Below are 22,719 nucleotides of genomic sequence, written 5' to 3' on the forward strand. Positions count from 1 at the left end.
CCCTTATAACTTTATATGACGGTAAATAATATAATATGTGGGCAGTATAACGATTATAAGATGAAATTAACAATAAAACTAACATAACATGCTATTTCTACTATCTTATTTCAAATGTAAACAATTACTTATATCGACGAAGGGTTCCGAAATCATACCTTATTTTTAGAGAGAATTAGTGGTATAAATGAAATTTTATAACACACTTATCGCTTTCTTACTGGTATACGTATTCGAGTAAGATGATATATAAACTCGTAAAATGTTATCAAAATAGTAATGCAAAGCTTACTATTTATAGTAAGCGGAAACTTAGCCTTGAAAAATTCTATTTGGATAAGATTCTCCTACGGAATTGCACGTAGCTTAGTACAAAATACATGGCATGCAAAGCTCTCAAACTACATGCCATAAGGCACATTGCTTTTAGTGCCAAATAATAGTTCCGTCTTGTTATCTTATGTACCCGTCTTTTCGATATTAACTATATTTTCTCATTAGCGGATAATATAAAAAAATATCATAAGGGTTAATTAATAATATATATTCTCACCCTTAATCCTTGTGCCCATATCAAAGGGGAAGAAAATAGCAAATTGGAGGGATTATTATTATTATTATTATTATTATTATTATTATTATTATTATTATTATTATTATTATTATTATTATTATTATTATTATTATTACTATTATTATTATTATTACTATTATTACTATTATTATTATTATTATTATTATTATTATTATTATTATTATTATTATTATTATTATTATTATTATTATTATTATTATTATTATTATTATTATTATTATTATTATTATTATTATTATTATTATTATTATTATTATTATTATTATTATTATTATTATTATTATTATTATTATTATTATTATTATTATTATTATTATTATTATTATTATTATTATTATTATTATTATTATTATTATTATTATTATTATTATTATTATTATTATTATTATTATTATTATTATTATTATTATATACATTTTTTTTTTGAAATATTACATTCTACCCTCCTAATAATAAGTTTCGTCCCGAAACTTCTAATAACTTGCCATATCTGAATTACCTTATTTATTGGAACAGATGAGAGTATTTGTTTTTCATCTCCTGTTCTACTTCCCATGTTGCTTCTGTTTCTTCATGACGAGACCAAAGAACTTTCACCAATGAAATGGTCTTGTTACGGAGGACTTTCTCTTTGTAATCCAAAATTTGAATTGGTAGTTCCTCGTAACTAAGATCTTCCCTAACTTGTAACGGTGGTATGGTAATCACATGATAGGGTCAGTGATATATTTCTTTAACACTGAGATGTGGAAAACGTCATGAATTTTTGATAGCTCTATCGGAAGAAGTAATCGATATGCCACATCTCCCACTCGTTCTATTATTTCAAATGGCCCTATATACCTTGGGCTTAACTTTCTCTGCTTTCCAAATCGTACCACTCCTTTTGTAGGAGATACTTTTAAAAATACTGAATCACCTTCCTGAAATTCTAAGGGTCATCTTTTTAAGTCGGCATAACTCTTTTGACGACTTTGAGCAGTTCTCATTTTCTCTCTTATAATTCTTATTTTATCCGTAGTTTCTTGAATCAGATCGGGTCCAATGATCTCGGTTTCATCTATGTCATTCCAAAACAAGGGTGTTCTGCACTTTTGTCTATATAAAGCTTCATAGGGAGCCATACCAATACTAGCATGGTAACTATTATTATAAGAAAACTCTATTAAGCGTAAGTGTTTCTCCCATGAGCCTTGGAATTCCAAAATACATGCTCTTAACAAGTCTTCTAACGCTTGTATTGTCCTTTCACTTTGACCATCTGTCTGCGGGTGAAAAGCAGTATTATAGTTAAGTTGAGTTCCCAATGCTGTTTGGAAACTTTTCCAAAACTTAGCAAGGAAATTTGTATCCCTATCGGATATAATCGTTTTAGGAACTCCATGTAATCTTACTATTTCCTTTATGTATTTTGTAGCTAACTGCTCTGAATTCCATGAGGTCTTAGTGGCTAAAAATTGAGCACATTTGGTTAATCTATCCACTATTACCCATATTTCATTCATTCCTTGTGACATTGTAGGCAGTCCTGTTACAAAGTCCATTGTAATTGATTCCCATTTCCATATAGGAATATCTAAGGGTTGTAAAAGTCCGCCCGGCCGCTGATGTTCGATCTTTACTCGTTGACATGTTAAACATTTCATGATAAATTCGGCTATCTCTTGTTTTATATTACTCCACCAGAACATATGTCGAATATCTTTGTACATCTTATTTCCTCCGGGATGTATCGAATATCAAGAGTTATGTGCTTCATCTAATATTTTATTTTTAAGGGTTTCTGAATTTGGTACACATAAGCGGTTTTAAAACCAAAGTGACCCATCTTCTTGGATTATGAAATCATACGCTTTCCTTTTTGTACATCTTTTCGGATTTTCTCTAGTTGAGGATCGGTTCTTTGGGCTTCTTTTATTTCGTCACTCAAGGTTGACCGTGTTTCTAGATTTGCCATATAACCTGTTAGATCACCCACAACCATTTGTATGTCCAACCTTTCCATATCATTTTGAATACAAGGTTGTTTAACCCTAAGCACATTAAGGGTCGGAAAAGGCTTTCGGCTAAGTGCGTCAGCTACTACATTAGCTTTGCCCGGGTGATATTGAATATCTAAGTCATAATCTTTGAGAAATTCAAGCCACCGGCATTGCCTTATATTGATTTCTTTTTGGGTAAAGAGGTACTTCAAGCTTTTATGATCCGTATACATACGGCACCGGACTCCATAAAGATAATGTCTCCAAATTTTTAAGGCAAAAACTACTGCAGCAAGTTCTAAATCATGAGTGGGATAATTATGCTCATGGGGTTTTAATTGTCTTGAAGCATAAGCAATTACTTTTCCATTTTGCATTAACACACATCCTAATCCTTGTTTCGAGGCATCACTATATACTTCTAAGTCATCTGTGCCATTTGGGATAGAAAGAACAGGGGCAGAAGTAAGTTTACCCTTTAATTCAGAAAATGCCTTATCACATTTTTCACTCCACTCAAACTTTGTACTTTTTCTCACAAGATTTGTGAGTGGTTGGACCAGTTTTGAAAAATCTTTTACAAAACGTTGATAGTACCCAGCTAAACCCAGAAAACTACGTACTTCAGCCACATTTGTAAGCACAGGCCAACTCATAATGGTCTCAATCTTTTCAGGGTCTACCTGTATTCCTTTACTTGAGACAACATGACCTAAGAAATTTATTTCCTTTAACCAAAATGCACACTTCTTAAACGTGGCGAATAATTGATTTTCTCTTAAGATTTCCAAAACTGTTCTTAAGTGTTGAGCATGATCTTCCTCATTCTTAGAGTATACAAGGATATCGTCAATAAAAATAATAACAAATTTGTTCAAGTAAGATCTGAATACTCTGTTCATAAGGTCCATGAAAACTGCAGGAGCATTAGTGAGTCCAAAAGGCATTACCATATACTCATAATGTCCATATCTCGTTCTAAAAGCTGTTTTAGGAGTATCTTTGGTTTTTATTCTCATTTGGTGATATCCGGAACGAAGATCAATTTTCGATAAAATAACACAACTTTGTAACTGATAAAAAAGGTCATCTATACGAGGTATATGATACTTATTCTTTATAGTGATTTTGTTAAGTTCTCTATAGTTTATACACAACCTCAAGCTTCCATCCTTCTTTTTGACAAATAGCACGGGTGCTCCCCAAGGTGAGGTACTGGTGTAGACACCTCGTTTCTGCACCCCTCGCAAACCACCCGGTGATGATTGGGCCGCATGTTTGATTCGCGGAACGATTTGTGACAATTCGTAAGATTATCGTCAAGTGATTGCTCAAATATTGAATGTCAACCTCTTAGTTGTCATCTACGTGCCGATACGGTCGTTTTGGCAGTAATTAGAGTACATTCGGAGTCCGGGTCAAAAACCGTCTCCATTTTTCGATAGTTTGTTAAATCCGAGTCAGAATGTTCTGGAATGTTCCGGATATTTCTATTCCATATTTATCAAATTTCATCTTTTGGCAAACAATATCCCGTAATATTCAAAAGATAATCGAATTAAATCCGTCCTACCATAACTTAAACACGGAAATCTTTCTTAAAAAGGAGGAAACCTCCACGGGGAACAGACGCGAGCAGTCCGCGCCTCTTCCAAGAGACGCAAGTGGGCTGCTGCGCCTCTTCCCAGGCCCTTCTTTGCATGATTTACGTATCTTTTTTATATCTTTCCGAGATTCACTTCCAAAGAGTCTCCGAAACCCTATTCCTCCGTGTGATTAGTATAAATAGGAGCTTTCGTTCCTCATATTTCTCACGCGAGTGTCCGCCCTTCTCTTCTCCCTTTGCATTCTAGACTTCGTTCTTACTAATTGGCGCCTACGTGCTTGGACTTCCGACCACGTAAGCTCGGATCTTTCCGGTACCACCTCTCCGTTGCATGACCGACCAATTTGACCACTACACTCAATCAATCTAATTAATCAATCTTGTTAAATCGTTTTCCTCTTTCGAGGGCACTCTTTCTTTGCATTCGCGTCGAGCATCACTAATCGATCTTCTTAGTTCTTCTCGTTCCGTCAACATGTAAGTCTGAGGGTGTATATTCCTTTTATTTATTGTATTTTAATTATTGTATAACAATTGTAAGATTTATGTCGAAAACACCATTAAAATCGATTTCTAAAAACCGTCTTTAAAACCTGTTTTTGCGGATTTCCAAAGAGATGACGTCGAGAAAAGACGCAAAGAATCTGCGCCTCTTGAAGGAGCGCAGCACTCTGCGCGCTCTTCGTGAGGGCCGCAGATTCTCGCTTCTTTTCTTTTTCCTCCAAATCCTCTCGTAGTTCGTATCAAAATTGTTCCTTTTGTTTTGTTCTTTAATTCTTCATCACGGTAATTTATAAATCATATGTATATTATATATAATTCATCATTCATGCTTAATTAGTCATCAAGTCCGACTTCAATCCCTTATAATTCATATTTGCGGGTTTTCGTCATTAAATTCAAGTTTCGGGTTTTAGAGGTTCAATTCATTCATATTGAGTTTCTGGAATTCGTTGTTGATAAATTTGCATCTGTTTATTTATTGTTCATCACTAATTCGTCATCAATTCATCATGTTTAGTTTGATCAGTTAATTGTTTGTTAGTTAGTTTATTCATTCATTAACATCGACCCTTCACATAATTAATCCGTTTAATTCCGTCTCATCCATGTTCTACTGTTTTATGACATATGCATGTGTAAAATAATCCATTAATCCGAGTCTAAAAATCATAATCAATCCATTAATTTACCAATTAATATTAACGATTTGCGATTCGCTACGGCAGAACTCACCCTTGAACAGCAGACGCAAAGAATCGCTGCGCGCCTCTTCCAAAGGGCGCATTATCGCCGCTACTTTGTTCGGGGTGATTTCTGTCCCTGAATTCCGTTTCTGCCTTGACCTAGTTTGTTTAGATTACGTATTAACTAACTAATATTCGTATTATCACGCTAATTCCTGTTCGTAATTTTATTCTTTTATTCGTTTTCTCAATCATCCGTTTTAAAGGTATTTTCGACATAAATCACCTAATCCGTTGTAATTAATGTAATTTTCATTATTGCATTTATATTTATTGTATTTCTTTCGTTCTTTGTATGTTTTCACATGTAAATCTATATTAACTTCTACTTCGACCCGATTGTATGCTAATTATTTGTCAACCGATTTAGTTAAATCTTCATATGCTAGGATTAAAACTTGGATGTTGCATTGCATGCATATAGCCGACGATATATCGAGTACGAATAAACTCCCTAATCATTAGTAGAGGCCGCTATCGAGGCGGGCGGGATTAGGTGTTCGATCAAAAGAGCTTCCTAATACGTACCCTCACCCCTTACCCGGATCTCGTGAGCACCCGTGTTCATTGGCGTCCACGAGAGTCATTCTAGACATAGAATGCTAAGGGTAACGATTGCTTAGTGTTCATGTCACTACTTTATGTCTTGACATGACATGAGGTATTCGAACGGTTCCAATTTCCCATAAAAATTGGTGGCGACTCCATACAAAATGCAAACGCTTGTTTTCGAGCCCCTTCACCAAGCGCCCCCGTGGGCGGCCCGCTGTCCACAGTTTGGCGACTCCGCTGGGGATAATACACTTACGTGTAGCTAGGGTGAAACTTGAACAAGGTTAGGGAATAGTTTGTACAAGACAATTGTCGGTTTTCATAACTCGGTCTTCCTAGACCGTTTAATTCGGCCTTCCTAGGCCCAACCCAACCCATTCGACCAATCGTCCCGTCTAAACGGTCCTAATTCTTATTTGGGCCTAAGGATGGATAGCGATTGACGTCATCCATACCATGATGCTTACTCTTGTTTGTATCAAGGGCCTTCACTACTTGAGGAAATGGACTAGGAATCGGCCTTACTCTTGTTTGGCACGAGCCTCTCCACAGACTTCGGGTTTGATGGTTCGGTATGGCAACCCACCCTTTAAACCAAAACCCTTCTAAAAGCACTCAGCATCCCGTTATAATGCTTGTATAAATATGTAAACCTTACGTGATCACCATTTCAAAACAAATCATGACGAATTTTCAAAAAATCAAAACCCAAATTTCAATCAAGAATTTCGAAATAGGGCCTTTAATTAGTACAAAATCCGGTCAAAACTCTGTCCGTTTGTCGTGTCAAAATTCGGGCCACAAGCCCATTTCAAACCTCACTTCGAGTCCACTCCTACAACTACACTACAGTTGACTAGGACACACATTTTCAAAGACCTTGTCTTTCTTCAAAACTCACTCAACACAAGTGGCACACACCCACTTCACGAGTCAAAATTTTTCCTCTTTTAGCAAGTGTGATAGAAAGGTCGATCGTGTTTTGATTCGTCGCCGATCTCTTATCCAGTTTCCAAGATGCCCGGGTCAAGTGATGATACGAACCTCCAGCAAATTCAAGAAAGTAATGATCGAATCCTAGCCGCGCTAGCCCAAATGCAAGTTACCCAAAACCAAACCTATGACCGCCTCGAGCTCATCGAAGGCCGTATCTTTGACGTAGAGGGAAGGTTGCCTCCCATTAAAGGTGAAGTACTACAATTTTCCGACGACGAGTCTAAGGATGAGAATCCAATCATAGGGACAACCGCAGCTGAGAAAAGACTCCAATACCTAGAGGAGCAATTGATGTACCTTAAGGGGGATGACATTTACAGAGAGAACAATCGTAAGTATGAAGCCGTCAATTCCAAATTGCCCACTAACTTTAGCATGACGGATATCCCTAAGTTTAAAGGACATGAGAACCCTTTGAACCACATCCGTGCCTTCAAGGACTACATGTCTATCAAAGGCATCAAACCCGAGATGTTCTTAAGGATCTTTCCTTCATCTCTCGACACCATCCCAAAGCAATGGTTCTACACTTTGGATCACAAAAAGGTCGCTACTTGGGAAGACGCCGCGATCGAATTCTCAAAACAATACGCGGATAATGCCGAGATCCAAGTCAATATGCGCACTCTAGAGGTTCTTACCCAGAATGACAAGGAAGGATTCACCGACTTTCTAAGTAGGTGGAGGAAGACTAGTACTCAACTAGTAGAACGCCATGGGATGAGGCCACTCTTGTGGAAAAGTTCGTGGATAATCTCAAGCCCATATATGCCAACCATTTGAGATATCAAAACATAAAGACTTTCAAGGACTTAACCGTATTAGGGACACGAATTGAAGATGACATCCGCAAAGGACTCTTGTCCAAAACGGTAGGTCGAGGATACCAAGGGTCCACAAGTCGTTCATACGGCTCTACTAGCAAGACCGACGAAGTTAACCTTCTCGAGCCATCCAAGAAAACTAGCCCACCAAGGAAGTTCACAAACCTTGGGGATACATACTCCAATGCTCTAAAAAGGCTAGTGAAGCAAGGCAAACTCCAACCCATTGGACCTACTCCCGAACCCGAAAGGAAATCCAAATTTCGGGGACGAAAATTCCTCCGTGAATACCATAGGGGCAAGGGGCACGACACGAAAAATGCTACAAGCTGAAACACGTGCTTCAGGATATGATTGAAGACGGTCGACTTCCAATTCCACCAGGAGGTAAGCCCAACAACACTCAGAATCCTCTTGGAGTTCTAGTGATTACAAGTGATGAATCTACCTTAGATTGCTCACACCTTATTTCTCCTACCGAAAATGAAATTCATACAATTGAGAAAGAAAGACTCTACTCTACCATCTCCCCTACCATTTCCGACTTCATCGCATGGGCAAGGAGTGTAGATAGACAAGTATGGGAACTAGAAAACATGGTAACAACCTTGCGCAATCCCAATGCAACACCTAAAGAGCGCGTACCATTGACCTTCCCTCAAAATGCCACTATGCAAGAAGTAGTCACCATGGTCGACAAGCTAGTCGATCAAATCATACAACTAGAAAGTGACATCATGAGGATGAGGGAACTAGCCGCAATCAATGGGGTTTGGGCCGATGACGATGAAGACGAATATCTCATTGAAAACTCCTTAGTCAAGGAAATAGTCCAAAATGGCGAAGACCAAGATGTGGATCACCTAACTCGCTCGGGTCGTCCATACCAAAGCACTACTCAAAACGGTCCAACCAACGTCATCACACCAAATGACAACGAAGATGACCCCACTGATCATTTGCTCAAGCAATTACAAAGAACCAAGGTGATCTTTCAAGTATGGCAACTAGTGGCAAGCTCATTTCCACACCGCCAAGCTTTTCGCAAGCTTTGGCCAAATTGAATGTGGCACATAACTCTACTCCCGAAGATGTAGTCAACTTGGTCTTCCAAGAATCACCGAAGCTAAGTAATCCTATTACTTTTTCAGACGAAGACTTGCCACCTTTTGGCGCCAGTCACAACCTTGCTCTATACATCACCGTCATCTGTCTAAAGAAGAATGTGCCAATGACCTTGGTAGATGATGGCTCCGCGGTCAACGTCATACCCTTCAAAACGGCATACAAACTAGGCATGAAAAGAGTGGTGGACCCCTACAAATCAAGGTGTACGTGCATATGACGGTACACGACGAAAAGTGGTAGGACTTGCTAACCTAACCATAGCAACGGGACCAATCGAACGAAAGGTCAACTTCCAAATAGTGGACATCGAAGCTTCATTCAACATACTTCTGGGAAGGCCTTGGATTCATGCTTCCAAAGCAGTAACATCCACCCTTCATCAAAAGATCAAGATCCCACTAAATGGCACGGTTGTGACGATCACTTCGTCACCCATCAAGGCCATAATCGAGAAGCAATCAAATAATCAAGTCCTTGCGGATCCCATATACGAACTTGGGGGCTTCCAAAGTGTAAATGTCTTAGAAAGTGAGTTGGCACCCTTATATTATAATCCCTACTCTAACTTGGTGGTCAACCACATACTCAAAAACCAGGGATACTTCCCTGGAATGCCTTTGAACCCAGTTCGGAAGAACACCTTCGCGCCATACAAGAAAGACAACTCATCAAGAATACCACTTGGACTAGGGTACAAACCCACAACAGAAGAAGTTCTCGAAATGCTCGCCCAAGTCCAAAACCGCAAGTATGTAGGAGTCCAAATGAGGCCATATCTCCCTACCTTAAATGGATACTTCGTTCAAGAAGGAAGTTCGGAACTCTTTCATGGATTTCCCGAACCTTGGCATTACCTCGAGAAGAAGTTAGCCGGAATCGAGATCTTTCACGATTGCTACTTCATCCCTCCGAAACGGTTCCCTACCGTCAAAACCCGTCAAGCACCTTGCTTAGACGAACAAGTCTGTTAGCCTCCTATTTGGAGAGGACCGATTTGTTAGGGCGCGCAAGATGAGATCATTACTACGTTACTTCAAGACGATCGCTTCAACCCCACCGCCTTGATCACGGAAATCGACACAAAGCAAAGCGAGAAAGGGTGGAGGAAATCAATCAAATGGACCAACAATCAAGGAAGACTCTTCAAGCTCACTACTGGAGAAGGAGAGATGTTCAAAGAAGAACCAGAAGACGATGAGTTCGAATCGGAGTCGGAGTCGGAGTCGGAGTCTAGAGAAGTCATTAGAGAGTCTACTCTTGTCGTCATCCCCACTCCCCTCGTTTCTCCTAGCTTATTTTCAAGTAGTCACGGTAGTTCGGGAAATGCCCCACCATTCGTCCCTTTGCCGCCACTATCCATCGATCGGTTGGCTCATTTGTTTCAACTTTACTCAAATCTTAATATGAATAAATCGGGTTCTGCTTACTCTTTGCGTTATCTTGAGTGCAATTCTGTTTATGATGATACCGAGGATGACCAAAACCCAGACTTGACCGAAATACCTCCCTACGTAGCCAAAGAAATACTACGGGAAGGGGAAGGGGGACCTGTAATTGAGGACACCGAACCCATCAATGTAGGAACCGAACTAGAACCCAAAGAACTTAGGATAGGGACTACCTTGAGCTCTCACCGAGCGGGCCGACTTCATAGACCTCCTAAATGAATTCAAAGACGTTTTCGCTTGGTCCTACAAAGACATGCCGGGATCGACGGGGATATCGCCGAACATAGGATTCCGATTAAGCCAGGTTTCAAACCCGTGAAACAGAAGCTTCGACGAATGAGAACAGAGTGGGCTCTAAAGATTAAGGAAGAAGTTGACAAGCAATTCAAAGCCGGGTTCATCAAAGTTTCCGAGTATTCTGATTTGGGTAGCTAACATAGTACCCGTACCCAAAAAGGATGGGAGAATCCGAGTTTGTGTTGACTTTAGGGATTTGAACAAAGCAAGCCCAAAAGACGACTTCCCTCTACCTCACATTGACATATTGGTAGACAATACCGCAGACCACGCATTACTATCCTTCATGGATGGATATGCGGGTTACAACCAAATCAAAATGGCCATGGAAGACATGCATAAGACTGCGTTCGTCACCCAATGGGGAACCTATTGCTATACAGGAATGCCGTTCGGATTGATCAACGCCGGAGCTACATACCAACGCACCGCGACTACACTCCTACATGACATGATGCATAAAGAAGTCGAGGTATATGTGGATGACATGATCGTCAAATCCAAGGAAAGAGAGGGACATATTGCGAACCTTCGCAAGTTCTTCGCAAGGCTACGGAAGTACAACATGAGACTCAACCCTCAAAAATGCACATTTGGGGTAACATCCGGCAAACTCCTAGGATACGTCGTTAGCCAACGAGGCATAGAAATAGATCCTTCCAAAATCAAAGCTCTGATCGAAATGCCACAACCTCAAAAAAAAAGAAGTCGAGGATTCCGGGAAAAGTGCAATACATAAGTCGATTCATATCGAAACTTACGATGATTTGCGAGCCTATCTTCAAGAAACTCAAGAAAACAGACCACACCATGTGGGACGACGATTGTCAAAAGGCGTTCGACCTAATCAAGGAGATATTGGCTAAACCACCGGTGCTCATGCCACCACAACGAGATCAACCTCTTGGTTTATATCTCAAGAATCGAAATCGCCATGGGTGCTATGCTAGCTCAAACCGTAGGAAGTGAAGAAAGAGCTATTTACTATCTAAGTAAGAAGTTCTTGGAATACGAGTGCAAATACTCACAACTCGAAAAGACATGCCTCGCTCTTGTGTGGGCAACAAAGAAGCTACGTCACTACATGCTTAGCTACTCACAAGATATTCTCCAAAATGAATCCAGTCAAATACCTCTTCGAGAAACCCGTTCTCAACGGACGCCGGCAAGATGGACCATGATGCTCTCAATTTGACCTCAAATATGTGCCATCGAAAGTAATAAAGGGTCGCGCCGTCGCCGAATCCTTCGCAGAAAATCCCATCAACGACGCACAAACCATAGATACTTGGTCATTTCCCGACGAGGATATACTTCAAACTGATGTAGACTCTTGGGATCTATACTTTGACGGAGCATCAAACCTAAGAGGATTTGGGATAGGAGTATTGCTCATTTCTCCTGAAGGTGAGCATACACCAATTGCTGTCAAACTCGACTTCGAGGTGACAAACAACGCTGCAGAGTATGAAGCTTGTCTCATTGGACTACAAGCGGCAGTAAGCTTAGGCATCAAAAACCTACGAGTGCACGGGGATTCGTCACTGATCATCAACCAAGTTACGGGATCCTGGAAAATCCGAAGTGAAAGCCTAGCACCCTATCAGGCTAGGATAGACCAAGTGGCTCAATTCTTTGATCATGTAACCTACTTACACCTACCTTGAGAAGAAAATCAATTTGCGGACGCTCTTGCGAAGCTTGCATCTTTGATAAATATGCCAGATTACATGATGGAAATGCCTTTGTGTATCGAACGACGGTCGGAGCCAGCGTATGTCCATCAAATTACCGATGAAGAAGAAATCGCACAAGAACCCTGGTTCCAAGCAATCCTAAACTTCAAGCTTAATGGTACCTATCCACCAGATATGGACAAAAGGGGACAACGAGCTATACGCCTACTAGCTTCCCAATACATCCTAATGCAAGGAGAATTGTACAAAAGAACACCTCTTGGTGTAGTCCTACGTTGCCTTGATCATTCACAGGCACGAAAGGTGATGGAAGAAGTCCACGATGGAGAATGCGGTCCTCACATGAGCGGACCTATGATGGCAAAGAAAATCACACGTCTAGGGTACTATTGGACCACAATGGAATCCGATTGCATCAAATATGTGAGGCATTGCCACAACTGTCAAATCTTCGGGAACGTACAACATGTCCCTCCTTCGTTGCTCTATACGATGACATCTCCTTGGCCATTCTCCGCATGGGGAATTGACATAATTGGGAAAATAACCCCAAAGGAACAGGAGGTCACTGTTTCATCCTAGTAGCAATTGACTACTTCACCAAGTGGGTAGAAGCGACTTCCTACACCGCTCTTACGGCTAAAAATGTGGCAAAGTTCATACACAACAACATCATCTGTCGATATGGTTGCCCACATGAGATCATCGGCGATAATGGGTCACACTTCCAAGCCGAAACCGAACAATTGCTAGCCAAGTACAAGATCAAGCATCACCACTCCTCGCCCTATAGACCACAGACTAACGGCGCGGTAGAAGCGACAAACAAGAATGTCGTCACAATTCTCAAGAAAATGATCGACAATTACAGAGATTGGCCAAGCAAAATACCCTTCGCTTTGTGGGGGTATCGTACATCAGTTAGGACGCCCACTGGGGCTACTCCTTTCTATTTGACCTACGGCATGGAAGCCGTACAACCAGTTGAGCTAGAAATACCATCCCTGCGCATCCTCCTCGAGAGTCAAATCCTAAGCCGATTGGAAGAAAGATAGATACGAAGAACTCATCCTCCTGGATGAGCGTAGGCTACGTGCCTTACATAATGTCCAAACATATCAAGCACGTATCAAACGAGCTTTCAACAAAAGAGTTAGGCCAAGAAACATCAAAGAAGGAGACTTAGTACTCAAATCGGTTAGAGCTCTTTTACCTGTCGACCCGAGGGGAAAATTCAAACCTAATTGGGCCGGACCATATCTAGTCAAATCCATACTCCCAGGGGGTGCGGTTAGAATCACAGACCTAGATGGGAATGAGTTTTCAAACCCCACAAATCTCGACCAACTGAAACGATACTATGCCTAGGATAGAAGTAAACGCGCCTCGCGTAAACCCACGTGTCGCTCTTGTGGCACTAAATAAACGGCCCCTGGCCTATTTGAATGTCACTATGCTCTTGCATCTTGGCAAACTTGTCATCCTCATATCATCAAACAAACTAAATTCGCACCTCCAGAGTAAGCAAAAGCTCATGCTTATCTTCTATGTTCATTACAAGCTCTTGCTTCGAACAATTATTCTTTTACATTTACTCGAACTACGCGCAAGGGTTTGATTTCGCTTTTTTTCAAGTGAATACGTAGGCAATCCTTCACGGGATTCAACCCACCGTTATATTTAAAATGTAAATAGAAGGACATTTGCATTGCATTTGAAATTCGACAAAGATAATAATAGAAAATACCAACGGTTTCATAACCATTTAACCTTTTTATTTCATTCATCCATTTTCTAATAAAATAGTACGACAAATAATAAAAATAGATAGGCTAGGATTCTAAAAATCCCTCCTTTTTATTACAACAATAATAATAATAATCAAATAATAATAATAAGACTTGGGCTATTCCTCCATCTTTCCCTTGCCCTTGTCGTTCTTGTCATATTTCTTGTCACGACCTCGAGCCGGGCGCTCTTGCACCACTTCAGACCTAATCACCAACGGTCTTTCTCGAGGCCTGACTCTTCCGTTCTTGCCAACCACCATCTCGCGACAGAGTAGTCTTCGATTTCTTCGAAGGATGAATGACTTGAAAGCCGGCTTCTTCTTCTCCTTCATCGGATGCTTCTCTTTCTCTTTCTCTCCTCGCACTTTGTAGTCAACGGGCTCGCGCTTCCTCGATCTTTCGCGCTCTTAAGTTGCGGCCTTTCTCCACCTCGGATAGGAATCGACACCCACAAAGCATTGGCGGAGAAACTCAGGAACCACATGTTTCTTTGGGCCCATTTCATAGCCCACTCTCTTCGGCTCTCGGTAGTCAACGCCATAGCAGTCTGCGGGACGGTGTCAAGCCTAGGGATCATCTGCTTCAACCCGACTTGCCTCATCAACCTCTCAGGAAAGATGCATACCATAAACTCCAATCCAGGAATGCGCACGGACCTAGTAGGATCCAAAGAAGACACTCCAAAGTGATGACTTGAGGTGCCACCACGGTACAACCCACCCGATCAAAGGGCCATCATCGTCTTGACTTGTTCTTCCAATAGTCACGACCGAGTGAAATCCACCATGTACAACCTCGTCCTCATCGAAATCATACGGGCATGATAGGAAAGTGCATGAACAGGGGGCTCGAGCAATCGGAGCTGTTCCATAAGCCAAACCTACCAAAACAGGTATTAGACACCCGCAAAAAAAAAAAAAAAAAAAAAAAAAAAAAAAACGAAAAAAAAAAAAAAAAAAAAAAAAAAAAAAAAAAAAAAAAGGTGTCTTTTACCTGTAGGATGACGGGACTCCCAAAAAATGGAAGATCGCGGTTGGATTTCCTATTATCCAAGCCCAAGATAATCTCCCTAAGCATAGACAAGTGGGCTCTGCGCCTCCATTTGCTCAATAAGACCCAATAGACGGGGATCACCTCGCAGTTCTTCGTCAACATGTCCCCGAAAGACATATACATGAAGCAAACAGAAGCCAAATGCTCTCCTTCTAGCAACATAAGAGACGGAGGGTCGGCCTGTTGATGAATCGATCTATAAAATCCAACATCCGCACGCCTTTCAAAGTAACAAGACGATCCACCTCGAGTCCGGTCACCCAAGCAAATCTCTAAACTTGCTCTTATACCCTTGAGCGAGAGGGGATGGCGGGTAAATGTTCGGGGTCCCACCCGCCAATAGCAAACAATTTCCTCCAGGAAAAGGACAAATATCACCTCCCGGGAACGCAAAAACATGATAATTTGGATCCCAATAATCAAGGCAAGCATCCAAGAACGGTTTTACAACCTTAATGAGTTTCAAACTCAACAAAGACCCAAGGTTATAAGCACCCATATGATGCTTCTCCGTGTTCGAAAATTCATTGGTCCATTCCTTCAAGCGGATCTCCAAAGTATTCATGATGATAATTTTCTCTTGAGAATTTGTTTTGAGAATTTTATGTGAGGCGACGAAGAAGAGACGGAAGAATTATATAATTTAAAGCTTCGTCGACGCTTCTATTTATGCCAATTGCTGTTTCCAAAAATCAGTCAGAACTGACCTGCTTGGGAACAGGCGCGGCACCTGCTGCGCCTCTTCAAAGGGACGCAACTCATGCTGCGCCTCTTCCCCAGACTCACTTCTGTGATTTCCGTGTTTGGATCTTTCCTAATTCTATAACGAATAATTTTCTATTCCTACGGGATTTTATTTTGGTAAATCCGAGAAATTTACCATGCTTCAGGTTTCTTAAATTCGCGGGCACGCATTTCGAGGCGACATCGGCACTTCCGCCATTTCAGCACACTTTAAATCATTTTTTCTTTCTTTTTTTTCTCTTTCTTTATTTTCATTTTAATAAAATTTCAATATTTATATTTCTCCATTTTCTAACTTATAGATTTCTCTTTTTCTTTTTTTTAGGGGGTAGCCCTCCCTACCGTCCGGTCATTTCCGACAAATTTCCGACAAATTTTGTGTTTTTTTTTTTTGCATTTTGGTCCTTTTGAGTCTCATTTTGCACTAATTAAAGGCCTTAGGTGTATATAAAATGTATGTGTTGCGTGATTTTTCTATGTAAATTCTGGCAGCATGACGGCGTAAACCGTTGTCTACCAAACCTGTTCAAGAACTAACCTGCAGGTACAAACAACACAACCCAGCAGCAAAGGCACTCAGGCCGTCGTATATGCAACAAAAAGCAAATTGGGGGCTTGCGCCCCGAACAAGGTACAAATGCACAAGCAAACTGGGGGCTTCGCCCCAAACAAGTAAAAAAGACCAAGTAAACTGGGGGCTCGCGCCCCAAACTGAGTCCAAAAATGTTTCAAAATCAGATGTACAAAACTACACAAGCTACTGCTGGGCGCCCTCCAGCTCGGCAACCCTCGCCATAAGAGCAGCGATCTCGGCATCCCGAAACTCGAGCTCCCTCGACAGGCGAGCCGTCTCCTCCCGAGCCTGGGCCAACTCTCGTCCCGACTCGCGGTCACCCTGCAAACAGCAACGAATTGGCTCCTGTCAATCAATTCAATCAAAAACTGGAAATCAAAAAAATCGAAAAATAGGTATAAAGGTTCATACCTGACGACCTCGACCGCCGACGAGTGCCTCAATGGCCATAGCTCGTAGCCGGTTGGCCACCCTCCATAGTGCCACGAACCGAGATGGCGCGACCTGCATTTCAAAAGAATTCTCAGTAAATTAAACAAATTCCATCAAATGTGTTCTTACACGAAAACTATGCAAAATGGGAACTCACCCTCCGAATCAGATGCTGCCAGTCATCTAGGCCAGCATCCGTCACAGCTACGTCAAAGTCACGTAACCCGGAGATCGTCGTCCTCCCGAGCGTCGGTGTACTCGAGGGTCTCGGGGTACTCTGGGGGCTCGATGCCCGCCGCCTCAACCTCCTGCAAAGACAAAACGACTCTCATTAATCGATGATCCTTCGTCGTAATTTTCAAAATCAAATCAGCAAGAAAACAAAGGATACTCACCACTACCGGCCAATAGGCCAACCTCCCGTAAAGGAACGCCGAGTAATCCTCATCAGGGAGAAGAAGGTCGTCACCACCGGCACCGGCCAAGTCCGCCTCCCTCTCAGCCTCGGAAGGCTCCCTGAACATCGTCCTAGGAGGATCGACGGGAACCGTCAACGCGCCCCGAAAGCACTGACGAGCTAACCGCTCGCCCAGATACCATACAGGACCCATCGACGTCCACAACAGCAGCCGACTCGAGCTCCTAGGACGAAGGACCTCAGCAACAAAAGGAGGCGCTCCAGCGTACTCCGCCCAAGGTCTAGGAACCCACTGCGACAATATGAAGGCAAAGGTCATTCCTATGATCAATTTAAAGCAAAGGACAAAAATATGAATGAATACAAATGGGATACTCACGCTGCTCAGCTGAAGGGCGTTCACATCCCGCCGGTAGACATTGTGAGAAGAACGCTTGCTCTTCGTCGGCACATGACCCAATCCTCACCACGGGATAGGCCCTCTCCAACGGCTCCGTCCTCTTGGGCGCGAGGCCCGGAAAGTAGGAGTACACCCACGCCTATAAAACAGAATAGTCAATGACGATCTTTCGATCTTTGATAAAGAAAGGAATTTACGTTGATCTAAAGGAAGGTTCATACCTCCAACAAGAGCCTGTGTCCGACGGCGGCAGGAGAAGTCCCCTTCTCCATCAACTCCGGACGAACCATGGCCCTCATAAAGCGGATGAGGACCGCAAAACCAAAAGATGACCCGGTCCCAGCGCCCTAGGGAACTCGGGTCGAAAGAAAGGGAAGAAGCTTCGTCGATGACCTCTCACCCTTGTCTCCGAGGTAGATCGAAGACAAGAACCACCAAAGCCACGGACGAGCCCCTGCTCATTTGTACAAGGAGGAGGAGCCGTCTCCCTCCCATCGATCACCACCGATGCGGGGTCTTCCCGCAAAGTAATCTCGAACATAGGTACTGGGTACCAAACCCGACACCGCAACACCTTCGGCGACGGTGTTCCACCGATCAAACTCCTCGCCTCGGCCGAATCCGCCCTCATGCCGGTCTCCGGCCACGTCATCTCCTCGCCCCACACGGCGGACCGAGAAATCATGCCGTAGTCTTCCAAGGTGACCCCCACCTCACCAAAAGGCAGGTGAAACGTGGAAGTTGTGTCCCGAGATCGATCCAAGAAAGCGCGGACCAGGCTAAGGTTGGCCCGCAACTTCCTCTTCACGATATCCCTCCGGACACGAACAAGAGGACCAAACGCTCCACGCTCGATCATGGCCCTCTCCTCCGCCGACAACCGCTCGTAATGCTCCATCATTGTCGTATACCCCGAGAACGACCGGATGTTCCCGGCCTCCTATTATGATTTGAAACAAAGCTATCTTTAGTTTTGAAATAAATTTAAAAGAGATTTGAACAAAAATAGAAAAGGATAGGTAATGAGTTAGGGAATTCCTATTTACCAAGCTCTTCACCGTCCTGTAGGACAAGTGACCCTCTGCAGCCCACACAAGGTGCCTACTCTCCCTGTGTCTCGGCCCACGCAGAGCACCTCTCGGTGGCGACCTCCTCGTCCGAGATGGGCCCGTCTCGGAATCTCCTCCTCATCGCCGGCCTCCTCCTCGGGAACCTCCTCTGCAGCAGCCATCACCGCAGCGGTGAAGGCCTGCTCCAAAGCCTCCTCAACAACAGCGGCATCTACATCCATGGGATCTCTCCCGGAAGTAGAAGCATCGTCACCTGCAACGATTAAAGCAAATCCAGGCCGCATCACATGATGACAAGCCTTTGTTAAGTAGTATTTCGAGCCTTCAAGGCCCGGAAATCGCCCCTTTCTGGCCATCCTTGGCCATATTCCCACCAAATAAATCACTCATGTGATGAATGGGGTCAAGTCAAGTCCAAGTCAAGACCTAGTTCCGAGTTCGAGTCGAAAATTCGGCAGCATTTCGCTATAACGGCGATTATGCCCTAAAAGGTGTCCTGCAAAAATTGTCACAAACCAAACTTCCGAGATGGTAGAAAGTTTACCCATCATCCAAGGGTCCCAAATATCAAATTTCATCACAAATGGGCAATCCTAAGGCCATTTTCGAAGCAATTTATGATCTAGCTGTGAAACCGTCTCAAAATTCGCTCAAGGGCTCAAAACTTGATGAAAATTCGAAGTAAATACATGGTTATGTTCCTAACATTGCCTACTACTCATTTCTAGTATCAATTTGGCATGACAAATCCATTTGGGGGAAAAGCCCCAAATTTTCGATCAAAAGGGTCGAAAACCCTAATGTTCGCGGCTCAAAATTCGACAAATGTGGAAGATTAACGCAAGATTAAAGCACATACCTCGATTAGTCATATTTCAAGCAAGCTTTTGAATCCAACCTCGACGAAAATGGTGAAGATTTGAGAGAGAATGGAAGGATTTGTGTTTCGAATGAAATGAACATAAACCTTCTGACTTTCGCATTTTTTACGCAGAATTGCCAAATTGGGAACGAGACGCGGCCAGTGTCGCGCCTCTTCCAAGAGACGCAGCTCTTGCTGCGCCTCTTCCTTTGTTTCCCTCCATATGGATTTTCAAAAATCCGTTATGAGTTCGTTATTCGTGGGCCCATCTTTGGTGCGCCTCTTCCTCGATGACATTTTATCACTTTGGTCCGTTTCGACGATTTCCTTTCGTTCCGGCCCGCATTTTATCCAAAGGCGACAAGTATTTTGCGTATTGTCCAAAAACATTTTACCCGGCAGCAATGATATTTCGCAAAGATTGCTCAAACATTTTACCTGGCGCAGCAGAAGATTTCGCAAAGATTATTGCTCAAACATTTTACCCGCAGCAAGAGTATTTTGCAAGATCTTTGCTCATTCAAGGTTTCCCCTACGACGATCAAGATGTTCCTAGTCGTCGATATGTTCCCCAACAAGAGTTCGCTTGAGACTGACGCAAGCAGATTCAAATTTCCAAATTTCGCCAGAGTTCGCTTGAGACCGACGCAAGTGGATTCCCCCAGCAGTTTCTACTGACGTCCTGCTGTTTTCAATATCTCTTATTCCCCGCGAATTTCGATTAAGTCTCAGGTATGATCTCTTCTTATGGCTGGCGAGCCTCCTTACGTAGTCTAATGGACTTTAAACGACCCTCCCCGACAGTCGACAGACTCTAAAATGTTCCCGACGATAGGTCCTCGGCTCAGACCCCTTGAGCCGCCTCGCGTCGCCATAGTCGCCAGGTTGTAATCTTCGATTGACCTGATGGCTATACTTTGACTTTCGCCTTGTCCAAGCCTCAGTCAAAGTGGGGGCTCAGAGACACCTCGTTTCGCACCCCTCGCAAACCACCCGGTGATGATTGGGCCGCATGTTTGATTCGCGGAACGATTTGTGACAATTCGTAAGATTATCGTCAAGTGATTGCTCAAATATTGAATGTCAACCTCTTAGTTGTCATCTACGTGCCGATACGGTCGTTTTGGCAGTAATTAGAGTACATTTAGAGTCCGGGTCAAAAACCGTCTCCATTTTTCGATATTTGTTAAATCCCGAGTCGAATGTTCGGAATGTTCGGATATTTCTATTCCATATTTATCAAATTTCATCTTTTGGCAAACAATATCCCGTAATATTCAAAAGATAATCGAATTAAATCCGTCCTACCATAACTTAAACACGGAAATCTTTCTTAAAAAGGAGGAAACCTCCTGGGAACAGACGCAGCAGTCTTTGCGCCTCTTCCAAGAGACGCAGTGGGCTGCTGCGCCTCTTCCCAGGCCCTTCTTTGCATGATTTACGTATCTTTTTTATATCTTTCCGAGATTCACTTCCAAAGAGTCTCCGAAACCCTATTCCTCCGTGTGATTAGTATAAATAGGAGCTTTCGTTCCTCATATTTCTCACGCGAGTGTCCGCCCTTCTCTTCTCCCTTTGCATTCTAGACTTCGTTCTTACTAATTGGCGCCTACGTGCTTGGACTTCCGACCACGTAAGCTCGGATCTTTCCGGGTACCAGCCTCTCCGTTGCATGACCGACCAATTTGACCACTACACTCAATCAATCTAATTAATCAATCTTGTTAAATCGTTTTCCTCTTTCGAGGGCACTCTTTCTTTGCATTCGCGTCGAGCATCACTAATCGATCTTCTTAGTTCTTCTCGTTCCGTCAACATGTAAGTCTGAGGGTGTATATTCCTTTTATTTATTGTATTTTAATTATTGTATAACAATTGTAAGATTTATGTCGAAAACACCATTAAAATCGATTTCTAAAAACCGTCTTTAAAACCTCGTTTTTGCGGATTTCCGAGAGAGACGTCGAGAAAAGACGCAAAGAATCGCTGCGCCTCTTCGAAGGAGCGCAGCACCTGCTGCGCCTCTTCGTGAGGCTGCCGCAGTTCCTGCTTCTTTTCTTTTTCCTCCGTCCTCTGTAGTTCGTATCAAAATTGTTCCTTTTGTTTTGTTCTTTAATTCTTCATCACGGTAATTTATAAATCATATGTATATTGTATATAATTCATCATTCATGCTTAATTAGTCATCAAGTCCGACTTCAATCCCTTATAATTCATATTTGCGGGTTTTCGTCATTAAATTCAAGTTTCGGGTTTTAGAGGTTCAATTCATTCATATTGAGTTTCTGGAATTCGTTGTTGATAAATTTGCATCTGTTTATTTATTGTTCATCACTAATTCGTCATCAATTCATCATGTTTAGTTTGATCAGTTAATTGTTTGTTAGTTAGTTTATTCATTCATTAACATCGACCCTTCACATAATTAATCCGTTTAATTCCGTCTCATCCATGTTCTACTGTTTTATGACATATGCATATGTAAAATAATCCATTAATCCGAGTCTAAAAATCATAATCAATCCATTAATTTACCAATTAATATTAACGATTTGCGATTCGCTTCACGCCTGAGAACTCACCCTTGAAAGACGCAAAGAATCGCCGCGCCTCTTCCAAAGGGCGCATTGTCTGCTGCGCCTGTTCCCGGGTGATTTCTGTCCCTGAATTCCGTTTCTGCCTTGACCTAGTTTGTTTAGATTACGTATTAACTAACTAATATTCGTATTATCACGCTAATTCCTGTTCGTAATTTTATTCTTTTATTCGTTTTCTCAATCATCCGTTTTAAAGGTATTTTCGACATAAATCACCTAATCCGTTGTAATTAATGTAATTTTCATTATTGCATTTATATTTATTGTATTTCTTTCGTTCTTTGTATGTTTTCACATGTAAATCAATATTAACTTCTACTTCGACCCGATTGTATGCTAATTATTTGTCAACCGATTTAGTTAAATCTTCATATGCTAGGATTAAAACTTGGATGTTGCATTGCATG

General features: G+C 42.1%; 1 protein-coding gene across 1 annotated transcript in view; it reads right to left on the bottom strand.

Moving 5' to 3' along the window:
* Positions 1-22,719, bottom strand: part of LOC141653233 (pre-mRNA-splicing factor ATP-dependent RNA helicase DEAH1-like) — a 221,466-nt gene that overhangs the window by 40,952 nt on the left and 157,795 nt on the right. The gene's annotated exons all lie outside the window — the stretch shown is intronic.

Source organism: Silene latifolia, chromosome 4, assembly GCF_048544455.1.
Source record: "Silene latifolia isolate original U9 population chromosome 4, ASM4854445v1, whole genome shotgun sequence".
Taxonomy (NCBI): Eukaryota; Viridiplantae; Streptophyta; class Magnoliopsida; order Caryophyllales; family Caryophyllaceae; genus Silene; species Silene latifolia.